The sequence below is a fragment of the Bos indicus genome, chromosome 7 (genome assembly GCF_029378745.1).
Source record: "Bos indicus isolate NIAB-ARS_2022 breed Sahiwal x Tharparkar chromosome 7, NIAB-ARS_B.indTharparkar_mat_pri_1.0, whole genome shotgun sequence".
NCBI lineage: Eukaryota > Metazoa > Chordata > Mammalia > Artiodactyla > Bovidae > Bos > Bos indicus.
In genome coordinates this window covers 11,251,865-11,270,320 of record NC_091766.1, presented here as the reverse complement: position 1 = coordinate 11,270,320, position 18,456 = coordinate 11,251,865, and the positions used below count along the sequence as shown (strand labels likewise).

The window sequence follows — 18,456 nt, the reverse complement described above, 5'->3', positions numbered from 1 at the left end:
CCTCTCCTCTTCTCACTGCTTCTGTCTCCCCTGCGATACTCCTAAGATGGGACACCCAGATCTCCACCCTTGGTCTTTTGCTCCATCTACACCCCGGTTCTTCAAGTATGACCCTGGCCCAGGGGCACCAGCCTGGACAGCAACTTGCTAGAAATGTACCTTCTCTGAGGAGGGTCAGCACCCATGTTTCTTTTTTAAAAAACAGTTTCTCTTTTACTTATTTGGCTGAGTTCTTAGTCGTGGTTCACCAGCTCAGTAGTTGTGTGGCATGGGTGTAGTTGCTTTGTGGCATGCGGGATCTTAGTTCCCTGGCCAGGGATCGAATCTGCACCCCCTGAATTGCAAGGCTGATTATTAATCACTAGACCACCAGGCAAGTTCCAGCACCCCATGTTTTATCTGGCTCTCATTCCCTGATAGCTCAGTTGGTAAAGAATCCGCCTACAATGTGGGAGACCTAGGTTTGATCCCTGGGTTGGGAAGATCCGCTGGAGAAGGGAAAGACTACCCACTCCAGTATTCTGGCCTGGAGAATTCCATGGACTGCAGAGTCCATGGGGTCGCAAAGAGTGGGACACAACTGAGTGACTCTCACTTCACTTCTAGTGTGCAAACCCTTGGTCTGTCCTCTACTCGCATCCCCCACGTCTGTCCTATGGTCTCAACACCAGGGACAAGCTCATACTTTCCAAGCCTCTTATTTACAGTTTGGAATCTCACAAAAGAGCCCTGACGACTGGTTGTTTTTCCCCCCACAGTTGAAAGCCTATCAACCAGCCCGGTAAGCTCCCTGACCCCACTCTTGCCTCTTGCTCTTCTTCAAGCAGCCCAGACCCTGCCCCAGGGCCTCGGCACTTGTCACTTCCTCTGGGTGAATCTTCTGCCTGCCAGTTATTCACACGGCCTCTTCCTCTGCTCCCTGGCCTCCTTCAAACCTTGGTTCAAATGTGACTATTTCTCTTTTTTAACGGATGTGCCCCTCCACAGGCAGGGATCATTGCATTGTTTTGGTCCTGCTTCCACAACAGGCCTGAATGTTTGTTGAACAGCTGTTGTTCAGTTGCTCAGTCACGTCCAACTCCTTTGCGACCCCATGGACTTCAGCCTGCCAGGCTCCTCTGTCCATGGGATTTCCCAGGCAAGAATACTGGAGTAGATTGCCATTTCCTTCTCCACGCTGAATCAGTCTCAGAACCCGAACCTAGAAATCCTCCTCAATTACCAACTTCTCTGCTCCCCTCTCCTTCATAAGCTCCTCCAGCAAGTCCCATGGGCTCTGCCTCCCTCCAAAGTACCCTGTCAATCTGCCCACTCCCCAGGGCCACCACCAGGCCCAAGCCGCCACCCTGCTGCCCCCAGAGGCTTGTCCTGGTCTCCTCCTCTTCCTAGCCTCGCTGCCTCCACTCAGTGCTAAGGCCAGCATTCAGTGATGTAAATTTGAGCGTTAACCTCCCCCTCTGCTCTCCCCTGGGGTCTCCGTTCCTCACCAGGACCCAGAGGCTGCTGGTTGGGCTGGTGTCACCACGTTCTCCAATGCAACCCTCCTCGCAGTCCTTGGAGCTCCAGCTTCCTTCCGGCCTGAGCCCTTGCCTGGGCTGCCCCTCTGCTGAACAGCCTCCCAGTACCCCCATTGCCTGCTGCAGCTTCTCAGCACTCAGGGCTCAACCCCAAGGTCACCCCAGCAGAGCAACCTGCCCTGACCACCCCCAGCACTCCTGTATCCTCGCTCGCCATCCTTTAGCCCTGTTTTTATTTTATTTTAACTTATTTTGGTCACACTGTGCAGCTTGTGGGATCTTAGTTCCTTGACCAGGGGCCGAACAGTGGAAGCGCACAGTCTTAACCACTGAACCGCCAGGGGAGTCCCCAGCCCCATGTTTAATTCACAGCACCTGAAATCACCTTCTTTTTTCTTTTAAACATTTTGCCTTTTTAAAGAAATTATTTATCTGGCTGCACTAACTCTTAGTTTCAGCATGTGGAATCTAGTTCCCTCACCAGGGATAGAACCTGGGCCCCCTGCATTGGGAGCCCAGAGTCTTAACCACTGGACCACCAGGGAAGGCCCTGAAATCACCTTCTTGTATAAGCAGGTCTATTGTCAGCCTTCCCCACTAGATCATGAGCCAGTTGAGGGCAGGGACTCAGCACAGCTTCTCAGGGAATAAAGATTTGGGCTGCTCACTCATGGGGCAGGACGTCCCTCCAGGGCTGTCTCCTCTCATGAGAAATAGAAAGTAATTTCCCGGCACAGCTCCCCCACCCCGACCCCCAGGACCTTCCCCAGCTCCCAGCCTTCAGCAAACTCTCCCCTCTACTTCCTCAGCCCACAACCATCTCTCTCATCCCACAACCCTGTCCAGATGCGGCCTTGGATGGTTTCCTTTCATTCTGAAGCATTCTACAATTTTACATGGTCTGGGGCGGGGTGCGGTGGGGGGCATCACCTCATTCCCACCTGCATCTACTTTCCAGACTCGAGGTGGAGCGGGGAACTGGCGCTAGGCTGCTGGATGCTCCCCTCCCTGGCTCTTCCCTAGGGAGTGTAGCTGGTTAGCATTCTCCCTCTGGCTCCCTTAGGGAGTTAAACCGGTTAGCACCTGGTTAATGCTGAAGAGGCTGCCAGATGCCAGGCTCTGGGTGTGGCCGGCCAACGTGGGTCTGGGGTCCAACTCGGTCATTTCATGCCCCAAGGCCCTGAGTGGGTCCCCCCACCCCCAGTTCCCTTGACACCTTGTTTCTGCAGGGTTCTCATAAGGACCGCAGCCTACATGCACAGTAAGCCAGCACAGGATGCTGTCCCAGAGTAAGGAGGGTCAGGACCCAGGAAGCATCCATGAAGGAGCTAGCTCTTCTCCTCTGGGCTGGCCCTGCTCCCCGGAACCCCAGGACCCCAGCCCTCTTCCTGTCCACACCCCACTCAGGGATTCCACCGGCCTCATGGCTTTAGACACCATCTGTACCCGTGACAGCTGCCGCCTCTGAGTCCCAGCCCCGTTTCTGTCCTCACATCTACACTTCTGTCTGGATCTCCAAAGCACCTTGACCCTGACCAGACCTGACCAAACTCCCGGTTTCAGGGCATGGTCCCCCCTGGCACCATCCTCCCAGGACCTTGGGTCAGAATTCAAGGAGTCAAAATCTGGGATTTCCCTCTTCCCTCACCCCCACAGCCAGTTCAGGATTAAGTCCGGGGTCTGCACCTCCAGAACAGCCCAGCGTCTCTCTGTCCATTCTCAGCATCTGTCCTCCAGACCTGGGCATTCCCATCTTCACCAAAGAGCTCTGATCCCTTCCCCGCTGCCCTCCAGCACCTCCACTCCTACATCCCAGGCTTCCCCTGGCGGCCAGAGGGGCTTTTTAAAAGGTTGTGGTATCACACACACACACACACACACACCGTTGTTTAGTTGCTAAGTTGTGTCCAACTCTTTGCGACTCCATGGATAGTAGCCCACCAGGCTCCTCCATCCATGGGATTCTCCAGGCAAGAATACTGGAGTGAGTTGCCATTCCCTTCTCCAGGGGATCTTCCCCACCCAGGGATCAAACTTGCATCTCCTGCCTTGGCAAGCGGGTTCTTTACCAGGGAAGCCCTATATATATATGTGTGTGTGTGTATATATATACATATATGATGTAAAACTTGTGATTTTAATCATTTTTAAGTATACAATTCAGTGGCATTAATTACATTCTCAATGCTGTGCCACCAGCACCTCTATTTCCAAAACTTTTCTATCGCCCCGAAGAGAAACTTGTGTGTGTGTTAGTCGCTCAGTTGTATCCGACTCTCTTTGTGACCTCACAGACTATAGTCCACCAGGCTCCTCCGTCCATGGGATTCTCCAGGCAACAATACTAGAGTGAGTTGCCATTCCCTTCTCCAGGGGATCTTCCTGACCCAGGGATTGAACCTGGGTCTCCTGCACTGCAGGCAGATTCTTTCCCATCTGAGCCACCAGAAACTTGGTACCTGCTGATCAAGAACTCTTGTCTCCCCGCTCCCCTCAGGTCCTGGCAACCACTCATCTGCTTTCTGTGTCAATGGATCTGCCTGTTTCTAGCATCGCACACACGTGGAATCAGATAATCAGTGGCCTTTTGCGTCTGGTTTGTTTCACTCAGCAAGATGTTTCTGAGGTTCACCCATGTGGAAGAGTGTGTCAGTTGGGTTCCTCTTCCTGGCTGAGTAATATTCATTGTACGAATGAACCACATTTCTTCATCCATTTGGATAAAAAAATTTAATTGGAATATAGATGATTTACAAGGTTATGTTAGTTTTGGGTATACAGCAAAGTGAATCCATTATACATATACATATATCCACTTTCTAAAAAGATTATTTTCATGTATACACCGCTACAGAGTACTGATAGAGTTTCCTGTGCTATATAGTAGGTCCTTATTAGTTATGTATTTTAACAGAGTAGTCTGTATGTGTTAATTTATTTTTGTTTGTTTTTGGCCATGCCATGTGCCTCGCAGCATCTTAGTTCTCTGACCAGGGACTGAACCCGCTCCCTAGGCAGTGAATGGAGAAGGGACTGGCAACCCACTGCAGTATTCTTGCCTGGGAAATCCCATGAACAGAGGACCCTGGTGGGTTACAGCCCATAGGATGGCAAACAGTTGGACAAGACTGAGCAGCTAATAACACCTAGGCAGTGAAAATGTGAAGTCCTAACCACTGGATGACCAGGGAATTTCCTATCCATTCATCACTGACGGATACTTAGGCTGTTTCCACAGAGAGGACCTTTTCTTTCAATTTATTTATTTTTAATTGAAAAGTAATTGCTTTATAATACTGTGTTGGTTTCTGCCAGACATCAACACGGATCAGCCATAGGTATACATACATCCCCTCCCACTTCAGCCTCCCTCCCACCTCTCGCGCCATCCCACCCCTCTAGGTTGTCGCGGAGCGCCGACCTGAGCCCCGAGTCATGTAGCGAATCCCCACTGGCTGTCTAGTTTACATACAGCAGTGTATATGTTTCTATGCTCCTGTCTTCATTCATCCCACCCTCTCCTTCCACCCCTCCCGCCCCCACGTCTGTAAGTCTCTTCCACAGAGGGGACTTTCTAAAGACAATCTTGGGACCTCCCTGGCGGTCCAGTGGTTAGGGCTTGGTGCTGTCACTGCCGTGACCCGGGTTCAACCCCTGGTTGGGGAACCAGGCCTCACAAGATATGTGGCAGAGCCAAAAAAAAAAAAAGAATCTGAACACACTGCGCCCCTGCTTAAATCCCTGCCAGAGCTCCCACTTCACATCCTGTGAGACCACACACGTCCGGCTCCTGCCCCTTCCCCGCTCCTCCGGCCACGCAGTCCTGGCCGGTGCCCCTTAGATCTCCGCTCATGTCCCCCCCTCAGAGATGCGGTGGGCCTCCACCACCCTGCACCATAGCCGCTGGCAGCCAGTGCCCGCCTGGCCCATTCCCACCGTCCCGTAACCTCCCACGGCTGTTTTTCTCTCAGTAAAATGGGGCTGCTGCTTAGGGTAGCTGCACAGCATGATGAATTCACACCCAGGGAACATACAGGGCCCTGCCTGGTGTGCAGTGAGTTCAAGGTGTCCCCTGCTGCGCTGTCATCCCTGCACCCACCGGTCACGCCACTGCCACGTGACTTGACTTGTCCACTGGTGGATTTCCTTCGTACTCCTCCCCCGCCCCCAAGAAGGGAAGTTCCCGAGGCTGTCCCCTGGCACTTAGATGTGCAGTACTAGCTGTCGTTCAGTTGCTCAGTTGTGCACGATTCTTTTCGACCCCATGGACTGCAGCCTGCCAGGCTCCTCTGTCCATGGGATTCTCCAGGCAAGAATTCTGGAGCGGGTTGCCATTTCCTTCTCCAGGGGATCTTCCTGGACCAGGGATCGAACCTGAATCTCCTGCACTGGTAGGCGGAGTCTTTACCACTGAACTATCAGGGAAGCCCAGATGTATAATAGGTTCACAAACAAATATTTACCAAATGAACACACGAATGGTGGTGGGGATGGCTGGGCGGGGCATCTGCCCTGTGACCTAGGGGCCAAGCCTGACCCACACAGGCTGGGCACCATTGCCTCAGGGGCACAGAAAGTGTTCCCAATGGGCTGCTGCTGCTCCCGGAAGCCCCATCCCTGGAGCAGCTCCCCCACGAAGCCCCAGGCATCCCCAGGGCTGTCCCCACCTCGGGGTTGGAGTGGGGGGAGCTGGGCACAGCAGCTCTGTCCCCTCTCTTCCTGGCCTGACTGCACACCCACTAGGCCCTGGGGAGTTTCTCCTGGCACCTGGTGCTCACTGAAGTGAGGAGGTGAGGTCAGACGTGGTGAGGTGGGAACCAACTGGGAGATCCAGGCCTGACCAGCCCTGAGGCCTTGGGGTGGATGGAACTATATTCCCCCCAGAAAAGATACGATGGCGCCCTATCCCCCGGCACTTCAGAATGGGACCTTATTTGGAGATAAAGATGTAATTAAGTTAAAATGAGTGAGGTCATCAGGGTGGGGTGTGTGTGTGTTTGTGTGTCTGCGCGCACTCAGTCATGTCTGACTCTTTGCGACCCCATGGGCTGCAGCACGCCAGGTTCCTCTGTCCATGGAACTTCCCAGGCAAGAATACTGGAGTGGGTTGTCATTTCCTTCTCCAGGGGATCTTTCCAGACCAGGGCTCAAACTCTCATCTCTTGCTTTTCCTGCTGTGGCAGGTGGATTCTTTACCACTGAGCCACCTAGGAAGCCCCAGTACGGTGGACCCTGATCCAATCAGACTGCTGTCCTTATAAAAAGGACACGGACCCAGACCCACACACCCCCAAGGAGAACACCCCATGAAGACGAGGCAGAGATTGGTGTGACGCGCCTTCAAGCTAGGGATTGCTGGCCAACCTCCAGAAGCTGGGGCAGAGGTTCCTTCTCTGTGCCCCTGGAAGGAACCAACCCAATGCTTCCATCTTGGGCTTCTGGTGTCTATAACTGGGAGACAATACATTTCTGTTAAAGCCACCCAGCCTGGCTTTAACAGCAGCCCCAGTGAACTCACACAGGGGGTCAGGGCAGACAGGGCAGGAGGGGTGGTGGTATATAGGCAGAGATGGGAGATGGGCCTTGAGCCTCACAACTTCAGGAAAACCTTTCTGCTCCAGGGGTGTGGGGGGTCAGCTGGGACCTCCCATTTGCCAGAACCACCCACGATGGCCAGGGGCAGCAGCTGACAGCGCTGTGCCCCATTCCGAGCACTGTACGCCTGTATCTCAGGTAATCCTCATAAGGACTTAGTAAGGATGGGGGGTGCATACCCACATTTTATAGGAGAGGAAAGTGAGATCCCAAGGGCACCCAAGTGGCAAGGGGGCCTGGAACCCCAGGCTGATCACGGCAAGCTGGGGAGACCTGGGGGCCCTCAAGAGGCCGCTCTTCTGGGCCCAGACTGCTTCTGTAAGCCTGAGTGGCCTCCAAAGTGGGCATGCCCACAGGGGTCAGGTGAGCGCACACCTGTGTCTGTCCCCACTTTGAGCCTCAGGGAACTGGAGTGTTTGGGAAACTTGTTTCCCAATTTAACCCATGGGAAACAGGGCTCGCCACCCTCACGTTGAGAAGGGAGACTGGGCCCCAGGTGTGTTAGACCCCCAGGTCATGCAGGCTGCCCACTGACCCCACACCTGCCTCTGTTTTTGCCTGAGCCCCACCTCAGTCTCAAGTCAAGGGGCAAAAGCATGTCCTGGGGGCGGGTGATGCAGCCCAAGCTCTGTCCTCAGGTGCCCTGGGATGGGGCAGAGGAGGGCGACAGGAGGAAAACCGGCTGCTGGCGGAGAGGGGGAGCCGCGAGCTTGCCCTAGAGTGTGGTTGCCGTGGCAACCCTCTGTGCTCGAGTGGGTGGGAGTCTGAATATCTGGAGGTGGGGGACACCACCAGCAGGATTCCGGGCCCCTGAGAACAAGTCTCCTTCCTCTTGCTCCCTCCTCAGCAGCCTGAGTCCTCCCCAAACCCAGCAGCCAGAGAGCCCAGCTCCATGGGCCCGCCTCCTCCAGGGAACCCTCAGGCGTGGCCGAATGGGTAAGCGGCAGGCCTGGGCTAAGGCCAGGGACTTGGCTCCTGGGTCTGAACCTGCTGTGTGCTATTTGCTCTCAGGCCAGACTCCTGGCCTCTCTGAGCCCATCTCCCCATCCCAACTCTAGGACTGACAGACTGCCGTCACGGAGGTGGAGCAAGTGCCAGAGAGTGTCCAGCACATAACCTCCTTCAGGAAGGGGGCTGTGGGCTCTGGGGGTGGGGTCAGGCCAGGGTCCCCACTGAACCCTTAGCTCCACCCCTTCATCTTCCAACATCTCAGCAGAAAGCAGCCCGAGTCCTCCGAGGTGCTCAAGAACCTCTCCTCCTCCCATCCCCGCAGCGGCTCCTTCGTCTCCTCCTTCGGCATCTGCTCACTGTCTCCTCAGGCCTTGGTCCCCTCCCTGGTCCAGCCCTGCCGCCTCCTCCCTTTTCTCCGGCTCTCCACCCTCGCAGCCCAGCCTATTCCCCCTACAGCTGCCAGAGGGCGCCGGTGAGCACCTGAGTCCCCACACTGTCCCTTTCTGGCTCAGAACCCTCCACGGCTCCCACCACACTAGGAGCAAAGGTCAAAGCCCTTCTTCGGCCCACAAGGCCCTGTGCACTCAGCCCCATCCCGTCCTTACCCTCACCTCCTTCCACCTTTTCCTCCTCACTCACTAACACCAGGCAAGTATCCTCTCAGGGCCTTTGCACAGGCTGTTCCCTCCTCCCCAGACCTGCAAAGCTCCTCCCTTGCCTTCTTCAAGTCTTTACACAGATGCTGCCAGCTCTGGGAGGTCCTGCTAGCCCCAACATTCTTGCATCCTGCTTTCCCCGGCACTCATCCCTATCATGCCTGCCATGCTGCTGCTGCTGCTGCTAAGTCGCTTCAGTCGTGTCCGACTCTATGCGACCCCACAGACTGGACTATGCAGCCCACCAGGCTCCCCCGTCCCTGAGATTCTCCAGGCAAGAACACTGGAGTGGGTTGCCATTTCCTTCTCCAATACATCAAAGTGAAAAGTGAAAGTGAAGTTGCTCAGTCGTGTCCAACTCTTAACGACCCCATGGACTGCAGCGCACCAGGCTCCTCCGTCCATGAGATTTTCCAGGCAAGAGTACTGGAGTGGGGTGCCATTGCCTTCTCCATGCGTTTTACTTATTTGCTTATTATCTCTCTCCCACTAGATGTCGGCGCCACAGGGTGGGGTTTGTCTGCCTATAAATTTTAAAAGGTCACTCTGGCAGCCGAGTGGCAGGGGTGGGACCATTCAAAGCCTCCCCTTCTCCACGGATGCCTCCTCCCTGGTCTCCTCCACATCTATCTGCCACTCCCACCCCTTCTGATCTCTATCCTGCACCCAGAGTGCTCTTGGCAAAATGAAAACTCCACATCACTGCCTGCCTACAACCCTCCATGGCTCCCTATTGCCTCAGAGGCTGCGACTTGGTATTTCAGGCCTGGATTTCCTGCTTTTTTCATCACCTTCTCTGCTCTGGCCTATTCTTTCCTCACCCCCCACATCTCTCACCCACATACCCAGAAGACTCCTGCCCTCTGTGCCCTCTTCCTCCAAAAGGCTCTGTCCCCCAGGACTGCATTGGAACCCACACTAGCAGTACACTGGGCCTCCACATTTTGCTCCCCTCACTGGACTTGGGCTCTGCGGTTGAAAGTCTATCTATCCCATCAGGGAACATTCCATCGTGGGTTGGCCTGGTTCTCTGTTGCATGCCCAGTTCTGGTGAGGAGAGCGTTCTCGTTAATTCGTTTAATGAACAAAGATGAAACAGACCCTTGGAAGAGGTCGTCCATTCAGGGGGTAGTTACCTAGTTCCCACCTGGTCACAAGTACTTTGGAGGAAAATAGACTCGAGGCAGAGAAAGAATGGGGGTGGGGTGGGGAATATGTGTCAATGCAAACATAGATGGGGTGGTCAGGGAACGCCTGGCTAAGTAGGTAACAATTTAGCAAAGGTCACAAGGAGGTGAGCCACCAAGGTACTGGAGAAAGAGTATCCAGGCCATGGGAAGAACACACACAAAAGCCCTGAGGTAGGTAGGAATGTGCTAGAGCGTGGCTCTGGTTCAGAGAGAAAGGGGAGAGTGGGAAGGGGTGAGGGCAGGTGTAGAGGGCAGAGCGAGCAGGGCCTGCGGGAGCGAGCCGGGAGCAGTGGAGCTTCTTTTTTTTAATATTTATTTATTTGGCTAGGCCAGGTCTTAGTTGCGGCACGTGGGATCTTTAGTTGAGGATATGAACGTTGAGTTGTGGCATATGGGGTCTAGTTCCCTGATGAGGGATTCAACCCAGGCCTCCAGCATTGGGAGTGTAGAGTTCTAGCCACTGGACCACCAGGGAAGGCCCACCCTGAGACTGAGTGGGGACAAGATGTGCCCTGACTCGGGCGAGGGGAGATGAGACTCTACGTGTGGGGGGTGATGATGAGAGCGGAAGGTGCTCCCTGGCCCCACCCTCTTCGTTTCTCTAGGTCCACCCTGCTGTCTGAACCAGAAGCCTGCAGTTTCCCCGTCCCCCTCCTTTCCTTCTGCCTTCCAATTGGTCACCCACTGAATCATGTCAACTCTGTCTCGAAAGCCCCGCACGGGTCCCTCTCTAAGGTCTCAAGGCCCCCGCCCAAGCCTTCATGTTGACAGCTGTGGTGGCCTCCGACCCACACTGGCCTCGCCCCCACCTCCCCCCTGGCCTGGGCTCCCTTCCCGCCTGCCCTCCACAGTTCCCGCCTATGAAGCAGCCAGAAGGAGCGCATACTAAACATTCTAACCCTGTTTCATGGCCTTGACCCCTTCCCAGGCCTCCTCAGCCCTGTGCACAAGTAGAAACACAAATCCAAAGCAGTCCTTCGGGCCCCAGGACCCGCGTCCTGTCTCCCTGCCTGGCCAGGGAATGTCTCTCCTTTCCCGTCTGAGCTGCCCACTTCTTTCTGACCTCAGGGCGGGTCCCTTCCTTTCACTAACTCTCCCTGACTCCCCTCCACTTTACCCCTCCTTCCCTTCCAGGCCTCGGCTGGGAAGCCCTCTCCGCCAGGAAGCTCTCCCTTACAGGCCATCCGGCCACCTCTTCGATGCTCCTCTCCACAGCAGGTTGGAACCACAGGCAGCCCGAGACCCATTTCCACCCCAAGGTGCTCCCTGACCGATCACACGCCTCACATACACTCCAGGTCCTGTAGCTGCTATCTAGTCACTCAGCTGTGCCTAAGTCTTTGCAACCCCATGGACTGTAGCCCGCCAGGCTCCTCTGTTCCTGGAATTCTTCAGGCCAGAATCCTGGACTGGGTTGTCATGCCCTCCTGCAGGGCATCTTCCCAGCCTGGGGATCAAACCCTGGTCCCCTGCATTGCAGGCGGATTCTTCACTGCTGAGCCACCTGGGAACCCCCCAGGTACTGCAGAGCAGTGCTGAAAATGGTCACGGGAGCCAGGGCCTCTGGCAGAAGACATGGAAGAAAGCTCTGGGGCCCTCTGCTACCACCAAGCTGGCAGTAAAGGGGCAGAGACCAGAGGGTGGGGGAGATGGTGCTCAGCGGGGCAACAGGGAAGAGGCCCCAGGTCTCAGGGTCCTAGGTTTAAATCCCAGCTGTGCCCACTTTAGGCTGTGTGACGATGCAACTCCCCCTGCCCCCACCACGGTCCCTCCTCTGCCTTCTGTCTCTTCCCTGGGGAAATGGGACGAAAGTCTCACAATGGTGGTTGTGGGGCTTAGAAATAATATTCAGCGATTCTACATGACTCTTTATCTTATTTATTTGCCACACCTGCATAGCCTGTGAGACCGTAGTTTCCCCGACCAGGGATCGAATCTGGGAACAAGGCAGTGGAAGCCTGAATCTTAACCACTGGACCACAAGGGAAGTACCCACACGTCTCTTTTAGGGCACCAACTGTGTGTGAGGCACTGACCGAGGTGTGGAGAGACAGCTGTGAATGAGCCAGACATAAAGAACACTAAAAAAAAGTCAGTCCTGTGATGTACTAGTGGTTGGTATGTGTGTGTGTGTGTGTGTGTGTTGGGCAATGTTAAATACAGTGATGGAGAAAGGCCAGACATGTCATAAAGCTCTGGGAAGGTGAGGAAGAAGCCACAGAGGTGCCCAGGGAGGAGAAGAGCATTCCAGGGAGCAAGCACAGCTTGTGCAAAGGCCCTGGGGCTGTTCGGCGGAGGCAGGGGCTGTGTGTTTGACAACCAGTGAGAGAGTGGGCACAGGGGAACAGCAGGGGGTGTGGGCAGGGAGGTGAAAGGGACAAACACCACCAGACTTGCCCCTCTGCTGATGAGGGTGCATTCAAGGGCACCCTGACCTCATCACCAGGGGCAAAAAAGGGTGGGTGGGTCTGCCAGGGTGGGAGTTGACTACCTATGGACTGGGCACTGCCCCCAGCCAATAAGCTTGGCCGCTTTCAAAGGATTAAGAAGAAGAGGCGGAGGAAGTTTATGCAACAGAGCTGCTAAGCCCGCCAATGTCTCCAACACTTGTTGTCTGGGTCTTCACAGAGGGAATCTGCAGACCCTCGATCTAGAGCAGTGGTACTCACCTGGGAGGGCCCATGATTTTGCCCCACCTGCCCCAGGCTGTTTGGCAAAATCTGGAGGCCTTTTTAGGTGTCATAACTCAGGGGTGGGGGGATTGCTCCTGGTATCTAGAGCATGGAGGCAAAGGATGCTGAAAAGTTCAGGCCTCCTCCCAAAGAATGAACAACACAGCCCCAGTGTCAGGAACGCCATGGCTGGGAGACCCTGCCCTGGGCCCATTGCCTGTCTGTCTCACCTCCCTGACACCAGATAGGAGCACCCACCTGGCTTCCTGGTCTGCCTGGTATTTTTAGCCTCGGAGGGAAGAGCCCTGGCTATTTTTAGTTTTGGGGAGAGGGGGAACAAGGGTATTTTTAGCCTGAGCATCTAATTATTGCAATTTTTATCTTCCTCAAATTTTGGATTTGGGGGAGGATGGTGTGGGAGGGGGTGGTGCAGTAGTAAAGAACCTGGCTGCCTGTGCAGGAGACGCAAGAGACGTGGGTTCGATTCCTGGGTCGGGAAGATCCCCTGGAGGAGGGCCTGACAACCCTCTCCAGTATCCCTGCCTGGAAAATCCCATGGACAGAGGAGCCTGGCGGGCTACAGTCCATGGTCGCAAAGAGTCAGATGTGACTGAGCGCTGAGCTGAGCTGAGGTGGGGGGCGGGGGAGCTTTTGCTTGGCTGATTTCCTAGGATCTGAAACAAGGGTAGAGTGGGGTCCCATCATCCTATGAGAGTCTGAGTCAGTGTCCCCCTGGATCAAAGCTGCTCAGGCCTTGACCATGACATTCCTATCCCCAGCAAAGGCGGGGGCCCCCACGTGACCCTCTGGGCTCTAAACCCTATATGCACACTACCCCACGCCTGCCCACAGGGACACCCTCACACACTGGAGCACCCATGAGGCCCTCTCAGGGAGCTGCCTCACAAGAGTGTGCATGGGACAGGTGCCGAGCTGGCCTGGTCTGGCCCCTGGTGGGTAGCCCTGGCTCCCCTAAGAGGACCAGGGTCCACAGGGACCCCTCAATGTGCAAAGCCAGGGAGAGGGAGTCCCTTGGGGTCTCCGTCCTTTGAGAGGCTCCCCCCGCCTCCATTCACTCAGCTAAGAGTTCTCAAGCGCCTACTGTGGGCCCGGCCTGAGTCTAGGCACCTGGCGTCCAAAAGCAAACCAGGGAACAAATTCCCCAAGAGCTCGGGTCCTGATCGGGGAAGACATACAATAAACAAACAAGCACCATAAATCAGTAAATTACAGAATGTGCGCAAAGTCATCCTTGCTAGGGAAAGTCAGAAGGCAGGTGGGAGGCTGAAATTTTAAACAGGCTACATGGGGTAGATAAAGGTTACTGAGGAGGGGACAACCCTCATCCCTGGGTGAGGGAGCAAAAGCTTTGCACGTGTCAGGGGGAGGGGCCCGGGCGAAGGAGCCGCCAGTGCAAAGGGCCTGTGGTCGAACTGCGTGCTTAGGAGCAGTGAGGAGAGAGGGGGCGAGGTGGAAGGGGTGACAGGGAAGATCATGAAGGTCTGGACTCTGGGACACCCCATGCTTGGGGTGCCAAGATGAAGGGGCTGCCCCACCCCAGCTGGAGCTCTGGCTGCTCTGGAGGGGAGATATATGCCTTCTTCCCAACTCCTATGATAGGAGCCCCTTGACTGAAATTGCTCGCGTCACTAGACTGTGAGCTCCCTGAGGACAGGACTGGGGTACTGTCCCCCTGGCATCCCCAGCACAGCGCTGAGTGGAAAAGACACTTGGCAAATATTCACAGGTTTCATGAAGAGGTCTGCTCAGCCTTGCTCCCAGGAGCCACACGTGCACACACAGCAGGTGCACACAAGACGCAGACAGCTCCTGACACGTGGAAACACACACACATCCCCTCTGCAAAACTCACAGACACTAGCACCCAGGAGAACCTTATGAACACAGGACCAGCCTGTCGGACACGTGGCCACACACAGGCTCGTCCAGGTTACCATCCTAATCACAGCACACGTACCCACAGGTCACAGCAGCCTGGATTCTCAGGGCGGTGGGACCCGCTCCCAGGCCTCTGTTCTGCAGCCCCCCTGCCACCTGGGACCCCGCTTCCTCTTTCATCAGGGTGGCTGAGCCCAGGGCTGGGAGGGGCACTGGTGCAGTCAGGTACCTGGGGAACCCCCATCTCAGGAGCATCACCCCCCTCCTCACCTCCCTGGAGGGTCTGGAAGAGGGGAACTGTCTGGCGTCTGGAAATTGAATCCTCGAGAGGAGCCCACACAGAAACCAGAGCCTTCTGTGTGTCCTTGGTCACACGTCTGGGTCTGGCTGGAGAGGTAGGAGGGGGCAGTGACTGACAACTTCAGCTCCCTGTGGCCAGCAGGGGCTGGGACGGGGACAGCAGGCAGGGGGAACTGCTCCTCCTGTTCTCCATCGGGGCATCCCCTCTGGGGCCAGGCAGCACAGCCTCCTGGGGTTGGCACCCCCACCCCCTGATGCCCAGGCTGGGGCTGAAGCACCATGCTCTCTCCTGTCAGCCCCCCACATGGCGGTGGTGCCCAAGCCAGGACCAGACTGCTTGAATGCAGACAGACTCCAGAGGGGCCAGGGCCCCCAGAGCTCCTCCCCTATGGCCCGCCTCCCAGGAGAAGGGGCTCCCCAGGGCAGGCTGGGAATAGAAACCAGGCTGCGAGTCTCCTGCCTTCCACCTCCTCCCTGCAGGCCTCACGGCACCCAGGTGCGGCTGGTCCCCAGCTCCCTGCCCTCCCTCAACCCTGGGCATCCTCTCCACGCCCAAGGGCAGCAATCAGCATGGATCAGCCAGCTCCCCAGGAGAGGGGGTTGGGGTGGGCACCCCATGCAGAGCAGGAGTGACAAACGTGGGGTGAGTTGAGGCCCCAAGGGAGTTCCCTGAGGGAGAGGAGGAAGAAGGTGGCAATGCCAGTGGGAAGGCCAGGCACTCACATGTGAGCACACACATATGTGGCTTGGTGCATGGGGGCCCTTGCTGCCAGCCAGGGATCGAATTAGTTCCCTTTTCCGCTTTCCAGATGATTTTTCATCTCTGTAATTAATGGGCAAGTCAGTTCTGAACAGCATGGCAGGCAAATTACTAGTTAGGAAAATCACGGATAATTTTCTCGATATGATAATGAAGGTTGTATTCCTTCTCTTATTCTCCCTGTTTTCATCCTACTTTTAAGTAATAAAATCGGCATTAGAATTTGGGGGTGGGGGAATGGGGAGGAAGGAGAAGTCACCTGCCCCCACAGCTGGGGCCTGACCCATCAGCGGGGAGTGCTCAGTCCCTGGCCATCAGGCAGATGGAGAGAATGAGAGACAGGGACCCTCAGTGGGACACCCTGATGACCCATTCAGGGTGCCAGGCCTAGGAGACCAGGTGGAGGGCGGGCAGCTCCCAGGCTGTTAGGCCCGGGGGTGAAGGAGTTGGGGTCTGGGGTCAGGTTACAGGTTCCCGCCCGGCCTTTGGGTGCTTGGAGAGGGGAGCAGGGATCACCCGCCTCTCCCCAAGCAGAATTGAGATCCACCAGCCCTGAGCAGACATCTACTCTCATGTGTCCCCCATATCTGTCCCTCAGACTGTCCAAACCCCTCTCATCGGTGACTCCTGTAGCAGCGAAGAGAACAGGGCAAGCCGAGAGAGGGAGAGAGAAGCAGAGAAAGAGAGAGAGGCGGAAAGGCAACCAGCCATCTTGGCAGCCATCTTGAACCCCTCCCCCTGCTCCCCCAGCTCTCCACATGTTTGGATGTGGGCAGAGGAACCCAGGCCCCGGGTACTGCAGGAACCAGGAGGAAAGGGGGCCCTGTCTCAAGGCTGCCATGGAGGGACACCCACTCAGCTGCCATGACTGTGTGCGCGCGGGGGGCGGGGGAGGGGGGGGGTGGAGAGGCAGGGGAGGGAGGAGCGGAGCGCGAGGAAGGTCCAGTGAGGGGCCGGGCAGCGATGGGGCTGGGTGCTGACCGAGCCTGGAAGGTTAGGGCCAGGGATGTGTATGAGGGCTGTGTGCAGGCGGGGGGCGGTGTGCCTGTGGGGCCACTTTGGCCACGGCGGGAGCACACACACAGCGCTGCCCAGGCTCTTCTGGCACGGACTCCCGTCCCAGGCAGATGGAAAGATGACAATTGAAACCCCAAGCTCTACTCGGCGAACACCTGGGAGAGTGGGAGGGCTGGACCTCAAAGCCCGAATCCGGATGGATGAAACCCAACAGCTTCCCAGGCTTAACGCGGTACCGCGGAGGGAAGATGCTGTCGACAGCTACAGCCGACCAGACACCCAGACAGACCCCTCCCCATCCCCCGCGCCTCTGCCTCCCAGAGAAAAACAACCCCCAGCCCGGCTTCGTGGGGTGCCAGCCCCCGACACGGCTCCTCCGGGGGCTGGGGCCGGCGCGCGGCGCGCACACGCACCCTCTCCGCTCACACCCAGACACCTACACAAACAGGGCGCCAAGCACCCGCGCGCACACGCACCGGGGACACGCAGGCACTGCCGCGCCGCTTCCCCACAAAGGCTGGCGCGCGCGCGGGCACACGCAGCCACGCGCGGGCACACTCGCGGTCCCCTCCCCCCACGGGCACCCCGCGGCCGCGCATCCGCACCCCCGACAGTCTACGGGGGCTGCCCCTCCCGGCCCCCTCACCGGTGGGGTGAGGTGCAGGCCGCCCTCCATCCCCCTCGCGCTCAGGTGCTGTGACCCGCGGTTCCAGCATCCCCTCCCCCTTCCTGGCCCGGACAGGCCCGGGCTCCCATCCTCCCTACCTCGGCCCCCACACCTGGCCCAGGTACGGCGTCTCCCTCGCCCGGGGTCCTCAGACACTCACCTGTCCAGCGCCGCTCCGGGGTCGGCCTTGCGCGTCTCTCCTGCGGCTCCGCGAACCCAGGACCCCTGCCCGGCACATCTCCCGGAACCGGGACAGGGGGGAAATCGGGCGAGGGGTGGCGGGGCCCAGAACCGCTGTCACCAACCAAAAATTAAAAAAAAAAAAAGAAGAAGAAGAAGAAGCGGATTACACAGCTCCAAAGGCGGCCCCCTCGCGGCGGCAGAGACTCGGGGCTAGGGGCGAGCGTCCGCGCCCCTCCCGGGGAGGGAGGCGGCGGAGGCGGCGGGGCGGGGGCGGTGTCAGAGCTCCGGGGGCTGGGGCGAGGCGGAGCCCCCCGAGGCGGCGCCAACAGCTGCCCGCATCTTCCCCGCAGCTCCGCGGCCCCGACGGAGGCGGCACGTGTGCGCCCAGGCGACTTCCCAGCCCCCTCCGACGGCGGCAGCCGAGGGGTTAACCGAGCAGCTAGGGAGCCCCTGCAGCCCCCCGCCGCCCGGCGGCGCCGCTCCGGGGCCCACGCGGCCCCATTCGCCGGGGCCTCCTCAGCAGACGGCGGGGCGGGGGCGCCGCAGAGCCGACAACTCCCGCGCCGACGGGTCGGGCTCCCCGCAGTGGCCACGGGGGGCTCGGGTAGGGGGCGGGCGGCGCGGAGCTTGTTGGGGGGGGGTCGCGGTTGTAGGCGGGCGCGGCGGCGTCGCGCCCCCGGGGTGGCCGGATGGGGGGGGCGCCGGGCCGGGCCCGTGGGCACCGCAGGACGCGCGGACCGAGCGGGCGCCGGGCACCAGCAATGACAAGCCGCCTGCTCGCCCCTCTCCCCGGCGCACCCGCTCCGGGAGGGGGGCGGCGGGCACGCGCAAAACCCGGCCCGGAGCCGCCGCCCGGGACCGGCCGCCGCAACCTGCCCAAGCGCACCGGAGGCCGGTCCGAAAACCCGGAATGGACTTTCCTCCCCTTCGCCCCGCTCTTGTCCCTATGGAAAAACCGGGAGAGGGAAGGAGTTGTGCTGGATCCCGGCTTTGGAACGGGAAGTGGGGGAGGGGAGACAGGCTCGAGGAAGACCCGGAACGGATTTTGC

The 18,456-nt window shown here is 57.7% G+C and overlaps 1 protein-coding gene across 4 annotated transcripts in view; it reads right to left on the bottom strand.

Moving 5' to 3' along the window:
• Positions 1–18,395, bottom strand: part of ADGRL1 (adhesion G protein-coupled receptor L1) — a 50,930-nt gene extending 32,535 nt beyond the window's left edge. For 2 of the 4 annotated variants that reach the window (XM_070792667.1, XM_019963998.2), the window contains exon 1: positions 17,385–18,202. The gene's annotated coding sequence lies outside the window, so the exon portion shown is untranslated. Of the gene's footprint in view, positions 1–17,384; positions 18,203–18,293 lie in introns of those variants that run through there. The other 2 variants (XM_070792668.1, XM_019963999.2) reach the window with 2 other exon arrangements.
• Positions 18,396–18,456: the final 61 nt, after the last annotated feature.